General features: G+C 41.7%; 1 protein-coding gene across 5 annotated transcripts in view; it reads right to left on the bottom strand.

Annotated features, from left to right (window-relative positions):
- SLC25A26 (solute carrier family 25 member 26) overlaps nucleotides 1-15,102 on the bottom strand; it is a 162,535-nt gene that overhangs the window by 61,652 nt on the left and 85,781 nt on the right. The gene's annotated exons all lie outside the window — the stretch shown is intronic.

The following is a 15,102-nucleotide window of genomic DNA, read 5'->3' on the forward strand; positions in this document are numbered from 1 at the left end:
ATTGCTCACAATGGCCAGGAGGATTAGTTAAGAAGCCTGCTTTGCTCCGTTTTGTTCACTTCAAAGACCATGTTACACAAAGTGCGAAAGCCATGTCAGTGGACTGAAAACCCAACTTGCTGTGATACCTGGGGGGCTAACCAGCCAACTGCAACCTCTCCATGTGTCAGCAAACAAGGCCTTTAAGGCGCTAATGAAGAAAGAGTGGACACTGTGGACACAGTCAGCTGGTAATGATTTAACACGTACAGGCATCTATTACTCAAGTTTGTGATTGGATCTGAAGATCATACAACGGTGTCATGAAGAAAGTGGTTATGAAATTGTTTAAAAAATGAAACATCATCAGGGCTGAGACAGATGGTGAAGACAATGAAAAAGTGATGAGGAAGAGGAGGAGGAGGCCACAGATTCTGAAGAAGAGGAAGATCTGGAACAAATGCTAGAAGGTCGGGGGACGAGGAAGAGGAGGAAGGGATAAGGATGGAGACAGGAGCCCCAGGGCCCTACCACAGATCTGAAAGATCCTGGCACCTGGCAAACGGATCAGCAGGTCTTCGGGGAGCAGCAAAATGAAGGACTCTCCCTGTTGAAAGAGCCCCTGGCCTCCTTCAGCATAGATGCTGAAAACAATGAAGGACAGCCTGCAGAGTTGCCCCCTGAGGAAAAGAACCCAGTATCTCAGCTCTTTGAGCTACAGATTGAAGCACTGCCCCTGGATACCAACTTTTTTTGAGGAGACAGATATTTCCTCTTCCAGAAAACAATCAGAGGACCCCTTCACAACCTCTTAGAGAATGGCGCAGCTGTCCTCACCTCCACTTCATTCAATGGAGGTACATTTCTTCATCCCTGGGCAGATTCCAGCCCTCCCAGCAAGAAATCTTGAAAAGAAAAGAAGCAAACAGGATCAGGGCCATTAGGAAACAAGCTATGTGGCTTTCCACATAGGGCAGTGCATGCACAGAATGGGAAGAAGATAGTATAGGCCCAAACTGATGCCCCAGGGCTTCCAGGGCCCCATCTGCTGATTCCTCCACAAGGGTGGACACTCCCAGCCATAGCCTGGTGAACAGTCGGGCTGTCCCAAACGCCCTCCATGGCCCAGTACTTACACAAATGAGTGTGGCCACACAGTGAGGTGATGATCATGCTCTCAGACTCTGATTAGCTGCTTCCTCCCCTGTTCACCACCACAATGTTTGGGATATCATTGGAGGATGGGGGGAAGCAAATGATGGAGAAAGGGATGAACTGAGCTATTCCCCTTTTGGTGGTATTTCTTTTTCTTTTAAAAAAGCAAAACCTGGGATGGTGCCTGTGGCTCAGTGAGTAGGGTGCCGGCCCCATATGCCAAGGGTGGAGGGTTCAAACCCAGCCCCAGCCAGAAACTGCAAAAAAAAAGAAAAGAAACTCTATACATGTGTGACCAAGAACACCACAGAACTGCTCGGACTCCTGTATAGCTGGGATGACAGCGCTCACCACAACACCTGGCTATTTTTAGAGATCTCTTGCTCAGGCTGGTCTGGAACTCTTGAGCTCAAGTGATCCACCTGCCTCGGCCTCCCAGAGTGCTAGCATTATAGGTGTGTGTGACTGTGCCGGCCTTGAAAGTATTTCTTTTGCAGAAACATGGATAGAAGTGGACGTCATTATCTTAAGCGAGCTAACTCAGATACAGAATGACAAGCACTGCATGTTCTCCTAAGTTGGAGATAAATAGTGAAGACGCATGCAAACAGAATGTGGAATGATGGACAGTGGAGACCTGGGGGGGAGAGATGGGGAGGAGGAAGGCTGCCTGGTGCACACAGTGTGCACTGCTTCAGCGATGTGAGTGCACCTCTGGCCTTGCCACCATGTAATATATATCAGTGAAGTAAAACTGCACTGACACTCCATGATTATCTACAAATAAAAAATTCATGGAGAAAAGGCTTTTCAAGTTTCTTAGTGCTTTTACATTCATGAATCCCTAGCTTTTACATAAATCATTTCTTTTTAAGGGGCTTTTCTCTTTTCATAGCACCTAACTACACAGCCCAGCTTTTGCCTGCCATGGCCATCGTAGAAGGAAATTGTAAAGTGTTTAATATCTACACACCTTTTTGGAGGAGCTGAGATTCAAATAGTGTTAGAATGATTAAAGGTGACAAATACAGTAAGGAGTTGGGGAATGAAGTTTTTACAAACATAAGATGAAAGAATTTAAGAGCCATGTAAAGGTAGAAGTGGAAAGGCCTGGAAGATCATCCAATTATACCTCAGGAAACAGAGCTCTGAAAGGAAAAGTAACTCAGCCTGTCCAAGTGTTCACAGAAAGTGGCATTCATGTCAGAGCCAAGGGGAAGTCCTCATAACAGGAATGTACCTAGAATTTCCATGCAATTTAACTCCCCAAATGATTTCCTTTATATTATCTGATTGCTTCTATTTGCAACTTTGACACAGCATTGGGAGAATTGGCTATCTCCTTTCATATGTGGATAAGGAGAGATTAAAACAAACCTAGTAAATCAGCCAAATTTGGAAAACTCTCCCAGACACATTGTTCTTTTCATAAAATTGGAATCAATTGACCGATTAAATAAATACTCAAATCATCTCTGAGGCTGTGGCTTTCAAACCCTTTAGAGAGATGATTCTGATTCATGAGGCAGGGTCTGTGAATCCTTAAAGCTCCCAGGTGCTGTTGCTATCAAGTAGCTCATTGCTGCGAGACAGAGTTTTAAAAGCATGTCATTTGTAATGCACAGTGGATATATCACTAGGGGAGATAAAATCCTCCATTTCTTGTGTAGGGCACACAAACTTTTGTTTTGTTTTCTTTTCTTTTCTTTTAAGTGACAGAGTCTGTGTTGCCCTGGGTAGAGTGCCATGGCATCACAGCTCACAGCAACCTCAAACACTGGGGCTTAAGTGATTCTTTTGCCTCAGCCTCCAAGTAGCTGGGACTACAGGCGCCCACCACAATGCCCGGCTATGTTTTTTGTTGTGATTGTCATTGTTGTTTTAGCTGGGCCAGGCCGGGTTCAAACCTGCCAGCCTCGGTATATGTGGCTGGCGCCCTACCTACTGAGCTATGGGCGCACCAATTAATGTTCTGATAATAGTTCATTATTTATAACAAATGTATCACACAACACACCACAATAATAATAAAGGAAACAGGGTTTGGGGTACTTGGGTAACTCTGTGTACTCTCAGCAATCATTTTGTAAATCTAAAACTCCTTTAAAATATAAAAGTGATTTATTTAAAATTACTCAAATTAAGTTTTAAAAAAATCCCTGGGAAACTAATGGCTACAATTTGAGAGATTGTCTTATATAATTACAACTCAATAATTATACTAAAGGGCGGCGCCTGTGGCTCAGTGAGTAGGGCGCCGGCCCCATATGCCGAGGGTGGTGGGTTCGGAGCCAGCCCCGACCAAACTGCAACAGAAAAATAGCCGGGCGTTGTGGCGTGCGCCTGTAGTCCCAGCTGCTCGGGAGGCTGAGCCAAGAGAATCGCGAAGCCCAAGAGTTAGAGGTTGCTGTGAGCCATGTGACACCACGGCACTCTACCCGAGGGCGGTACAGTGAGACTCTGTCTCTACAAAAAAATAATAATAATTATACTAAAAATCACTGAATTGCATGTTTAAAACAGGCAAATTATATTTTGATAAAGCTGTTAATAAAAAAAACCTGTATAAAAGAAAGGTGTCTATATGAAGATTGTTTAAATTTTGCTTTCATTTTGGAGTACAATCATAACTGAAGGAAAAAAAATCACCCTACATTTTCTCTTCTCAAAATAACAGAGATGAAGCTTCTCAAATTAAACCTGTAAACCAGCTGTGTGTGGCTCATGCCTATCCCTAGAACTTTGAGAGGACTGTTTGAGGCCAAGAGAACAGTGTAAAAAGAGCAAGACTCCATCTCCAAGAAAAAAACACCTAAAAGTCTGGGAATAATCATTTTATTGCCCCTGTAGAAATATCCCTAAATTAGAAAGCATATTACTTGATAATTCTATTCCATATTTTAACTATAACATTTTAAATAGCTTTCATTTAAAAATTACAGATACATGTTAAACTTAGCTAATGAGTGAAAAAAGTGACTAACATCTTAAACATGTAAAAGCTATTTATAATCATGCTCAGAATGAAAAGCTTTATTTTATTATGAGATTGAAGTTACAGCATAATAAAATACCATGAGATGTCTATCTAAATATTAAAACAATAATATGCATTTTAAATGAGGCTTTTTCTCTTAAAAGTCTTCATATATGTATTTAAACTATATCTAAATTACAGTATAGTAATACTAAAGTTAAAAAAATTGAGATACAGGCTTGGCGCCTGTGGCTCAAGTGGCTAAGGCGCCAGCCTCATCCACCTGAGCTGGCGGGTTTGAATCCAGCCTGGGCCTGCCAAACAACAATGATGGCTGCAACCAAAAAATAGCCGGGCGTTGTGGTAGGTGCCTGTAGTCTCAGCTACTTGGGAGGCAGAGGCAGGAGAATTGCTTAAGCCCAGGAGTTGGTGGTTTCTGTGAGCTGTGATGCCACAGCACTCTACCCAGGGTGACAGCTTGAGACTGTGTCAAAAAAAAAAAAAAAATTGAGATATACACACCCTCACTACCCAAGAAAAGGTCTAAGAGAGGCTAAGAATTTTTGCATGAATTCCATTCTTTTTCTTTTTTTTCTTTTTTTGCAGTTTTGGCTGAGGCTGAGTATGAACCCTCCACCTCCGGCATATGAGGATGGTGCCCTACTCCTTTGAGCCACAGGCGCCACCCATGAATTCCATTCTTAAAAGACTATTAAAGCTTGGATCTGATTCCTTGCAAGTGAGTTTGGTTATTTTAGTAACAAAAGAATTTTCTTAAAATGTTTCATATTTGAGGCAGAGTTGCTGAAAAACTGTATACATAAACTCATTCATAGAATTCAGTTAACTTACTGAATAAGCAGAAGTTTGTACAAATGTATCAGCGGTCTACAAACTTTCTGTATTGTCCTGATTTAAAAAAAAAAAAAAATGCCTTCCCAGTTGGGAAGCCGGCCACATACACCAGAGCTGGTGGGTTCGAACCCAGCCAGGGCCTGCTAACCTACACCAACAACAACAAAATAGCCAGGCGCTGTGGTGGGCACCTGTAGTCCCAGCTACTTAGGAGGCTGAGGAAAGAGAATTGCTTAAGCCCAAGAGTTGGAGGTTGCTGTGAGCTATGACGCCACATCACTCTACTGAAAGCAACAAAGTGAGACTTTGTCTCAAAAAAAAAAAAAAAAAGCCTTCCCAGCCACTCTCCCACCCCACCCACTGTATGTAGATTTAGTTAAGGATCAATTATAGAAAGATACTTCTGACATTAGCTAATATATGAAGACACAATTTATGACAAGGCACACTGTCATACAATAAAATAATAATACAATAAACAATACACAGATGTAGATATAGGTGGACACATACATAAAATGTTACATAGACTATGTATATGACATTTAAAACACACACATACATATGCACAGAACATAAACATCATTTAAAAGATCATGATAATGTTTTGAGAATTTTGGTTGACATCTTGTTGCATCTGATTACAACCATTTGGAAGTCTAGGAGAGATCTCAAACTAAATGGGTCCAAACTCATCTCTTGATCTTACTCCCAAATCTACTCTATCTATAGTTTCTCCTATCCCAACTACAGAGGCCCAGTCACAAAGACCAAACTGGATCCTGAAGTCACTTTTGACAGCTCTCTTTCTCTCACAATCCACATGCTATCTGCCAGGTCAACATACAGGAAACTCCTGCTGTCAGGAGTGGCCTGGAAGATTGGGTGGGAGAAAGCATAACAGTAAGGGTGGGGTGGGCGTGAAGCGTCTTCATGCACCAAAGCCCCAGAACAGCATCTGGCACGCAGCAGGCTCTCAGTAAATATTTATTGAATGAATGAATGGATCCCTAGAAAAATCCTTCTAAAACAGCTATAAGGATAAAATGCCACAGCTATTAAATCTTAAAGCTGACACAATTTTCACCTAAACTGGTGTTAAAATAAATCAGAGGGGAAAAGACTGGCACGACCTGCCACAAAGTATTAACACCAATTGCTACTTAGTGTCTATTTGTTTGTGTCTTTCTTCTTTCAATTCACGGATGCTTAAATGTGTAATAATTTATGCAAGCACTGTCTGAAGCATGTATATACTTTAGAAATAAGTTATAAAATATAACTATAAAGAAATTTTTAAAGAATTAGCTGCCATATATTTTGGATTTTAATCATCTGCTAATGTCTTCCTTAAAGATATATTTTCCTAACCCAATAAGGAAACATTATTTTTAAAGCATTTTAAATGGTGCCATTTTGACAACAAATGGAAAAGTAGCAATACAAAACTAAATGCAAATAATCATGAAAGAATATCTTGTAAGGAGAAACTAAATAAACTGTTTCACTCCCAGCTAAGAAATGTTCAAGACACAAATTTTTATTGATTAAAGAATGTGTAATAGTCCTAATAATGTCCAAGCTATTTTCTTGAACCCTGAGAGTCTTTTTAAGGTAAAAATCTTGTAATACAAGATGACTTTAACAGCTGTAGATGAATGGAAGCATTGTTAAATAGAAAACAGAAGTGTGTCAGATGGCAAACCTTTTAGAGTTCCATCCTTAAAGGAAAGAGAAAAAAAATAAGCCACACAAAAACATGTGAGCTGAGCAGGAAATCCATAAAGCACAGCTGATCTTCTACTTACTGGTAGATAAAGCATTAGGACCACATGTGCTGAGTTTAAGACCAGGAGTGCCAGAAAGAAGCAGCTTTCATATTAAATAAAATCACATGGGGAAAAGGGTTGATGTCTAACTATAAAGAAAAGCTTTCCCCTAAGAAATAAGCTATTTTTAGAATTTGCATTTTAATAAGACTTTTATTCTCTTTTCAGGTCATCACAGAAAGAATACATTATAATTTAAAAAACATCAACAAAACTATGTGTGCAACTTTTCTATTTAAAATATATTAATAATGAACAAGGCATAACCAATTACTACAAGAGCATAAAATATACTTCCATATAATATTCACTAATTCCTAAAAAAACGCAGTATACATATTACTAGTAATATAAACCAAGGCATATCTGTATTAGGCATATTTTTCAATTTGACACAATAAAATCAAACTATAGTAACTTGAAATATTTGATTTTCCAAAAGATTTCATTATTTATTAATTTCTTTACTATCATTTTTTTTTCCAAGCAATGTCTTGCTATGTCAACCTGGCTAACCTCAAACTTCCAGGCTCAAGCGATCCTCCTGCCTCAGCCTCACCAGCAGAAGAGACTACAGCCATGTGCCACTATGCCTGGCAATACCCTTACTTTCTTGACAACTAAATCATAATTAGGTTAAAAAAGAAATGAATGTATAGAAAAGAGAGTCAGAATGAACTTAAAAAAAAAAAAACCTTTAAAAAGTATATAATTTTATTTAAAACAATTTTTAAGTAAAACAATATGAAAGATCAAAACATTTTATCTTAGTTCAATTCAATCTCCATTAACACTGTGTATATTTACTGAAGACCCATCAAGAGTCCAATGTTATGCATACTCTGGTTATACAAAATGATCAAAACAAGGTCTTTGGTCTCATGGAGCCTACAATCTTGATTTTTTTTTTTTTTTTAATTTTGTAAAAACAAACTTTCTTTTTCTTTTCTTTTTTTCTTTTTTTTGCAGTTTTTGACCTGGGCTGGGTTTGAACTGGCCACCTCCAGTATATGGGGCAGGAACCCCACTCCTTTCAGCCACAGGCGCCACCCTGTACAAACAAACTTTAACAGATGTTTTTCTACTAAATATAAGTTAACGGCCTCATATCCCCATGACAATGACAGTCCATGACCCATTATAGACAGTTAATAAATGATTGCTAAAACAGATTTAAATGAATTAGTCGTATAACTCGAAGTAGTGGTGAAAGTTCAAAAGGTGGAGAGGCTGGCTGCCTTTCATCTCTTAAAAGTTAATCCTTCTCCAATTCCAAAGCTGAGAAAACAATTAGATGAATACTGAAGTTTTGTGATTGGAAGTTTTACCCCCAATGAAACCCCACAGTTGCAGGACCAACTCCCTATTAGGAGAAGGCTCTGAAACCAATTCTGTGGTGCCCCTTGGTAAGAGTCACATTTTATATCACAGGAAGAATAATTAGCTACTAGTTTAACAATAAAGATGAAAACTGGTTTTGTCTCCTTGTTTGCAATTGTTATCTGTATAGTACCCTGTTTCCCCGAAAATAAGACATCCTCCCAAAATAAGACCTACTTACAGGAAAGATAAAACGTCCCCTAAAAATAAGACCTAGCACATCTTTGGGAGCACACCTTAAAATAAGATTATTTTCGGGGAAACAGAGTAGGTAAGCAAGAAAGTTGGGCAGATCGCACCATCAATTTTTCTAGTAACTCCATCTCAATTTTGGTCCAAAAGATACGAAAAAATTCCCAATGGGTAAATTTATAAAAATTTTTTTACAGAAACAGGGAAAGGGAAAGTGGGGGTGGGGAAGAGAAGAACATAAAAATTGGTTGGCATGTGTATATGTGTGCGTGTACACATACACCGAAGACATGAAATTATTTATGTAAGAATAATAGTATCGGGCGGCACCTGTGGCTCAGTGGGTAGGGTGCTGGCTCCATATACCGAGGGTGGTAGGTTCAAACCCGGCCCCAGCCAAACTGCAACAAAAAATAGCCGGGCATTGTGGCAGGTGCCAGTAGTCCCAGCTACTTAGAGGCTGAGGCAAGAGAATTGCCTAAGCCCAGAAGTTGGAAGTTGCTGTGAGCTGTGACGCCACAGGACTCTACTGAGGGCAATAGGGTGAGACTCTGTCTTGAAAAAAAAAAAAAACAATAGTATCAATTGTCCAACATTCAAAACCTTTTTTTTTACTTTCAAAACTCTTTAAGACACATTCCTATGAGAAAAGCAGGATGAAATAATCATTTTCCACTGTGTAAGCTACAAAGCCATGTTGAATCTACAGACTTAACCAAGAATTTCCTTGTTTTATTTCCTAAATTAAAATATTCAGTGAACCCTTTTATAATTGATCTTTTTAGTGTAAAATACATGCAAAAGATAGAAAAACCCTGAAAGTTTAAGAAACACGCAGTTATAACATATAAATCAGTTTAAAAATTTATTCTCCGTCCCCCCCACCCCCCCAAATAGGTAAAAACCCCACATATCCACATAATACAGGCAGGAACTTTTGGACCTACATGCATGACACAGTAAAGCTAATCCAGAGAGAAGTGGGAAGTCCCAAATCTGTATTCTAAAATGTCAGACTATGTGAATCGGCCCCAGCCATCACAACTGTTTGTGCACACATGAGTTTGGGGAGGTGAGAGAGTTTACTTGTGGGGACCTAACTCACTTTTGAGATTTGTCTGTTTGCATTAAATACTAGTAGAGCCAAGGAAGGTGAGAGGTGGGCAAGGGCCAAGAGATTCAGAGGTGCTTCCCAACAACATCCTTATGTTGTGATATTTACAATGAAAGGCAGCCTCAGGGAACTTTCAAACAGACATTTATTATCAACCCTTCACAAAAAAAGGTAGGAGAAACTTCATTTTTAAGCTAAGTCTCCACTCCCGCTGTTTTAGGCAGTCTACTCAGCTACAGCAATGTTCTGTCTGGGACTATCCTTCAAGAAACAGAATCCTGGTGGGACACAGGACCATGAATATTCTTTACGTTAATTAATGAATCCTCTAGGGCAGGTTTAGACAGTAATATTAGAAGTCCTTGTCTTGTCCCAGCTACTTGGGAGGCTGAGGCAAGAGAATCACTTAAGCCCAGGAGTTGGAGGTTGCTATGAGCCGTGTGAGGCCATGGCACTCTACCGAGGGCCATAAAGTGAAACTCTGCCTCTACAAAAAAAAAAAAGTCCTTGTCTTGGCTATCTCTGGAATGTAGACCCTTTTCTTTTTTTAAGACAGAGTCTCACTCTGTGCCCCTTGGTAGAGTACCACAGCCTCATAGCTCACAGCAACTTCAAACTCCTGGGCTTAAGCAATTCTCTTGCCTCAGCCTCCAGAGTGGCTGGGACTACAGGTGCCCACCACAACTCCTGGCTATTTTTTTAAAGACAGGGTGGTCTTCACCTCTTGAGCTCAAGCAATTCACCACCTCGACCTCCCAAAGTGCTGCGATTACAGGCATGAGCCACAGCACCTGGCTTTAGGAATGTAGACCCTTCATCAGAGTCCTTCAAATGTCAACTATTATCGTTGAATATTTCACAAGCTGACCACTCTTATAGAGTAAAATAACACATATTTTACTGTACATGGAAATACTAGTCAAGAGATAAGCACTTAAGTATATTACAGATAATACAACAGTGAAGTAATTTCTCTGCAAAATAACTATACAAATACCAATACTTCCAAGTAATAAATTACCAGTGATTCAATTTCAGTTTTCAAATCAGGACTGTTTCCATGAAACCCTATGACTCTAGCTGCCATTCATCTATAATTTTTTCTCTCAGGATCCAGAAACGATATCAAAAATAATGTGGAAACCAGAAACCAGACACCAATGGCACAGTAAACACAAGTGTATTGGAAAAGTTATCAAAATGCCAAAGATCATTTATAGTCTTTGAATCCAAATAACTAAAACAAATTTTAGTCCTTTTAAGAAAATAAAATTTTAAGAAAAAATAACACAGCATTTATTCAACAAACATTTACAGACTTCCTGAAAGATTCAAGGACCCCTGGTGAAATTAAAAGTTAGTAATGAGGGCATAATGCTCACAGTTTAAGAGGGGTCTTCAGGCAAGAGTGATCATTTGTATCAACTGCGAGCAGCTGCAGGACAAGCTGTGAAAAGGTGAAGGTGGAGAGTAGGATCTTTTGGCAGAAGGGGCAAAAAATAGAAAAGTACAGATCCGGAAAAGCCACTGGGGAGCAGTAACTCATCTAAGTTAGCTGGCTGGTGGGGACAGCTTCAGTGGGCACAGGGAAAGGGAATATGTAGGCTGTGCCCTGCTGTAGGCCACCGCGAGTACCGCCTGATGGGAAACGGGAGGCTCTACAGAGAGGGTGAAGTCCCTGTGAGCTGGAGAGGGACAGAGGCGTGCTGGTGCTTCAGGTAAAGACCAGTTAGGATCCCGCAAGGGATGTGGAGAGACTTGAACTAGGGTAGAAAAAGTAGGAACTGGAGACAGGAACAGGTTTCAGAGGCCTTTCAAAAGAACACATGGCAGAGCTTTCACAATTTAAGTGAGAGCTCAGAGAAGTGAAAAGTGAGAACAGGGCGGCGCCTGTGGCTCAGTCAGTAAGGCGCCGGCCCCATATACGGAGGGTGGCGGGTTCAAACCCGGCCCCGGCCAAACTGCAACCAAAAAATAGCCGGGCATTGTGGCGGGCGCCTGTAGTCCCAGCTGCTCGGGAGGCTGAGGCAAGAGAATCGCTTAAGCCCAGGAGTTGGAGGTTGCTGTGAGCTGTGTGAGGCCACGGCATTCTACAGAGGGCCATAAAGTGAGACTCTGTCTCTACAAAAAAAAAAAGATAAAGAAAAAAAAAAAAAGAAAAGTGAGAACAGCAGTGTACCCCTGTACAGGGAGGGATGAGGAGGTGGGCGTAGTCTGCCTTTCCCAGTCACAGGATCTGTGACCTTCATGTCTTTATTTCCTTGTCTACCCAGTAAAACTACCTAAGAGCTCTCAAGTCCCTTACAATGTTAACTTTGTATCATTCTAAGATTCCAAGGTTTTAAGTTTTGTTGGCTGAGACAACTCTGGTACAAAGCACAAACAGAGAAGTCTAAAGGTGTACTATTTCTTCTTTTCTTCTGAGACAGATTCTTACTCTGTTGCCCTAGGTAGAGTGGCATCATAGCTCATAGCAACCTCAAATTCTTGGGCTTGAGCAATCTTCCTACCTCAGCCTCCTGAGTAGTTGGTACTATAGGCATGCATCCTTATGCCCAGCTAGCTTTTCTATTTTCTTTCTTTTTTTTTTTTTTTTTGAGACACAGTCTCAAGCTGTTGCCCTGGGTAGAGTGCTGTGGCATCACAGTTCGCAGCAACCTCCAACTCCTGGGCTTAGGCGATTCTCTTGCCTCAGCCTCCCAAGTAGCTGGGACTATAGGCGCCCACCACAACGCCCGGCTATGTTTTGTTGTTGCAGTTTGGCCAGGGCCAGGTTTGAACCTGCCACCCTCAGTATAAGGGGCCGGCGCCCTACTCACTGAGCCACAGGCACTGCCTTAGCTTTTCTATTTTCAGTAGAGGCAGGGTCTTGCTCTTGCTCAGGCTGATCTCGAACTCCTGAGCTCAAGCAATCCACCTGCCTTGACCTCCCAGAGTGCTAGGATTACAAGCGTGAGCCACAGCACCTGGTCCTAAAAGGTAGGCTATTTATTTAGGATTATTCTAAATAAAGGATATTCCATATATGTGTGGCATAACAGGTGCTTTAAAAAATTATGTTAAGGCTGGGTATGGTGGCTCATGCCTATAATCCCAGCACTTGGAGAGGCCAAGGAAGGAGGGTGACTTGAAGCCAAGAGTTCAAGGCCAGACTGAGCAATTTAGTAAGCCTCCATCTCTAAAAAAAAATAGAAAAAATTATCCAGGTGTGGTGGCACATGCCTATAGTCCCAGTTCCTCAGGAAACTGAGATAGGAGGATTCCTGGGGCCTGGGAGTTCATGGTTGCAGTCAGCTCCAGCCAAGGCAACAATCTCAAAAAAAGATTTTAAGTTGACTATAGATTATTATTTTAACTGTTCTCATAATTAGTGGGAAGAGCAAGAGCTATGAAACCAAACAGACTCTTGTCAGAATCCAGACCTGCCAAATCACCAAATTACTCAATGTGCCCTCAGTCTCACTATTTACTCCATAAAAGAGAGGTACTAACTGGGAAAATCAGACCTAACGAAACACTGACACCACCTTTGGCTGGCAGCTTCTCCACAGACGCTGGCCACCTTACTTCAAGGTTTTTAATTTTCCACTTTCCCTTCATTGCTGCTGTCATATAAGATACTTTATTTTAAAATTTTAGAAAAGGATTTATTGGTATGATCTGTGGTATTTTCAAATTTCTATAATATTGGACATTCCGGGCGGCACCTGTGGCTCAGTCTGTAGGGCGCCGGCCCCATATACCGAGGGTGACGGGTTCAAACCCGGCCCCGGCCAAACTGCAACCAGAAAACAGCCGGGCATTGTGGCAGGCACCTGTAGTCCCAGCTACTCGGGAGGCTGAGGCAAGAGAATCGCTGAAGCCTAGGAGTTGGAGGTTGCTGTGAGCTGTGTGAGGCCACGGCACTCTACTGAGGGTCATAAAGTGAGACTCTGTCTCTACAAAAAAAAAAAAAAAAAGGGCGGCGCCTCTGGCTTAGTGAGTAGGGCGCCGGCCCCATATGCTGAGGGTGGCAGGTTCAAACCCAGCCCCGGCCAAACTGCAACAAAAAAATAGCTGGGCGTTGTGGCGGGCACCTGTAGTCCCAGCTGCTCGGGAGGCTCAGGCAAGAGAATCGCGTAAGCCCAAGAGTTAGAGGTTTCTGTGAGCCGTGTGACACCACGGCACTCTACCTGAGGGCAGTACAGTGAGACTTTGTCTCTACAAAAAAAAAAAAAAAATATTGGACATTCCAATAAAAACCTCACAAAGCTGCTGGCCAACCCAAACAGATTGATTTTTTTAAAATTCCGTCTAAAATATCTCTCTCTAACCAAGACAGCTCCTCTAGCTCCTGATCCGTATGTTCAACTGTGCACATAGCACCTCCACTTAGCCATCTCACAGGCAACTCACTTAAACTCAGTATATCTCACAATCTGTCTCAGAGTCTAACACCCCAGCCCCTACAGCCAACCCTTCTCCGGATTCCCTGTCTGGGTCAGCATGGTCACATCTAGGAGGTAATGTTAGAAACCTGTGGTTCTGCTTGTCTCTTCACAGTCCCAGTTAGTTTGCTCTCCTAAATGTGCCTGGTTCTCCCCCATCATGCGCCTAGTCCAAGCTCCCACTACCTCCCACTTGGTCTCCTGCAGCACCCTGACTCTCTGTTCGACCTCTCTTCTCACTCCTCCATCACCATGCACTCTCCAGGAGCCAAAGGCAAGCAACATTTTAAAAAGAGCCCAACAAAATGAGCATCTTCTGTTTAAAATCATCAATGATCTTCCACTGCTTTTAGGATAAAGAAACACGTCCTCCCACTGTCTACAAGACCTGCACACACTGGCTCATTTCAAGCCACTTCACCCTGCTTGGTCTTTCATGCTACAATGGCCTCATCCCAAGGCTTCACACACACAATTTTCTCAGCCTTCCCCACACCCACACCCTTCTCACCTAGTTTCTACTCATAAATCAGGACATTCACTACTGGTCCACGCTAGATCAGGTGTCCTACTCAGACATTCTCATGGCTGAGTGCTCATGAGTGAAGCACTCACTACATTCAAATATAACAATGTCTGTTTCACCTACCAGACTGTGAGCTTAGTGAGAGCAAAGGGCAGGAACTGCATGGATCCTGTTAACAGATGTTTCCTAGGCACAGTACCTTGTAGATAGGGAGGACTGAGTATATGTCTGATGAATCAATGAGCTAACCACCTGTCAATGCACCCATCCATTGATTCATAAAACCTCACTTAGCTGATATAAAAACAAGGCAAGAGTGTGTCCCAACTTTCCTTACAATTTCTGACTTTCAGTCTAGTTACCTTTTGATTTGTGTAGAATATATGCCTCAAGTCTCCCACACTCAAGTATCCCAAGTCTCTGTGGATGCTCTGAGAGAAATGCTTGTACTAGAACTGTGGACACGTCAAAGGAGACCAAGATACAGCAGAAGTCAAAGCAATCCTCCCATACAGAAGGGGAAATCCTACTGCAGGGGAGGGAAGCAAACCATAAGCTGAGTAGTGATACACAGCCAAGGAAGAAAGTACTCAACTCACCTCAAAATTTCCATTAATTTCTCTTAATTTGCCCTTAAAGTATAGGATACCTGGCCTTAGATGTAGGGC

This window comes from Nycticebus coucang, chromosome 8 (assembly GCF_027406575.1).
Source record: "Nycticebus coucang isolate mNycCou1 chromosome 8, mNycCou1.pri, whole genome shotgun sequence".
In the NCBI taxonomy this organism is placed as follows: Eukaryota; Metazoa; Chordata; class Mammalia; order Primates; family Lorisidae; genus Nycticebus; species Nycticebus coucang.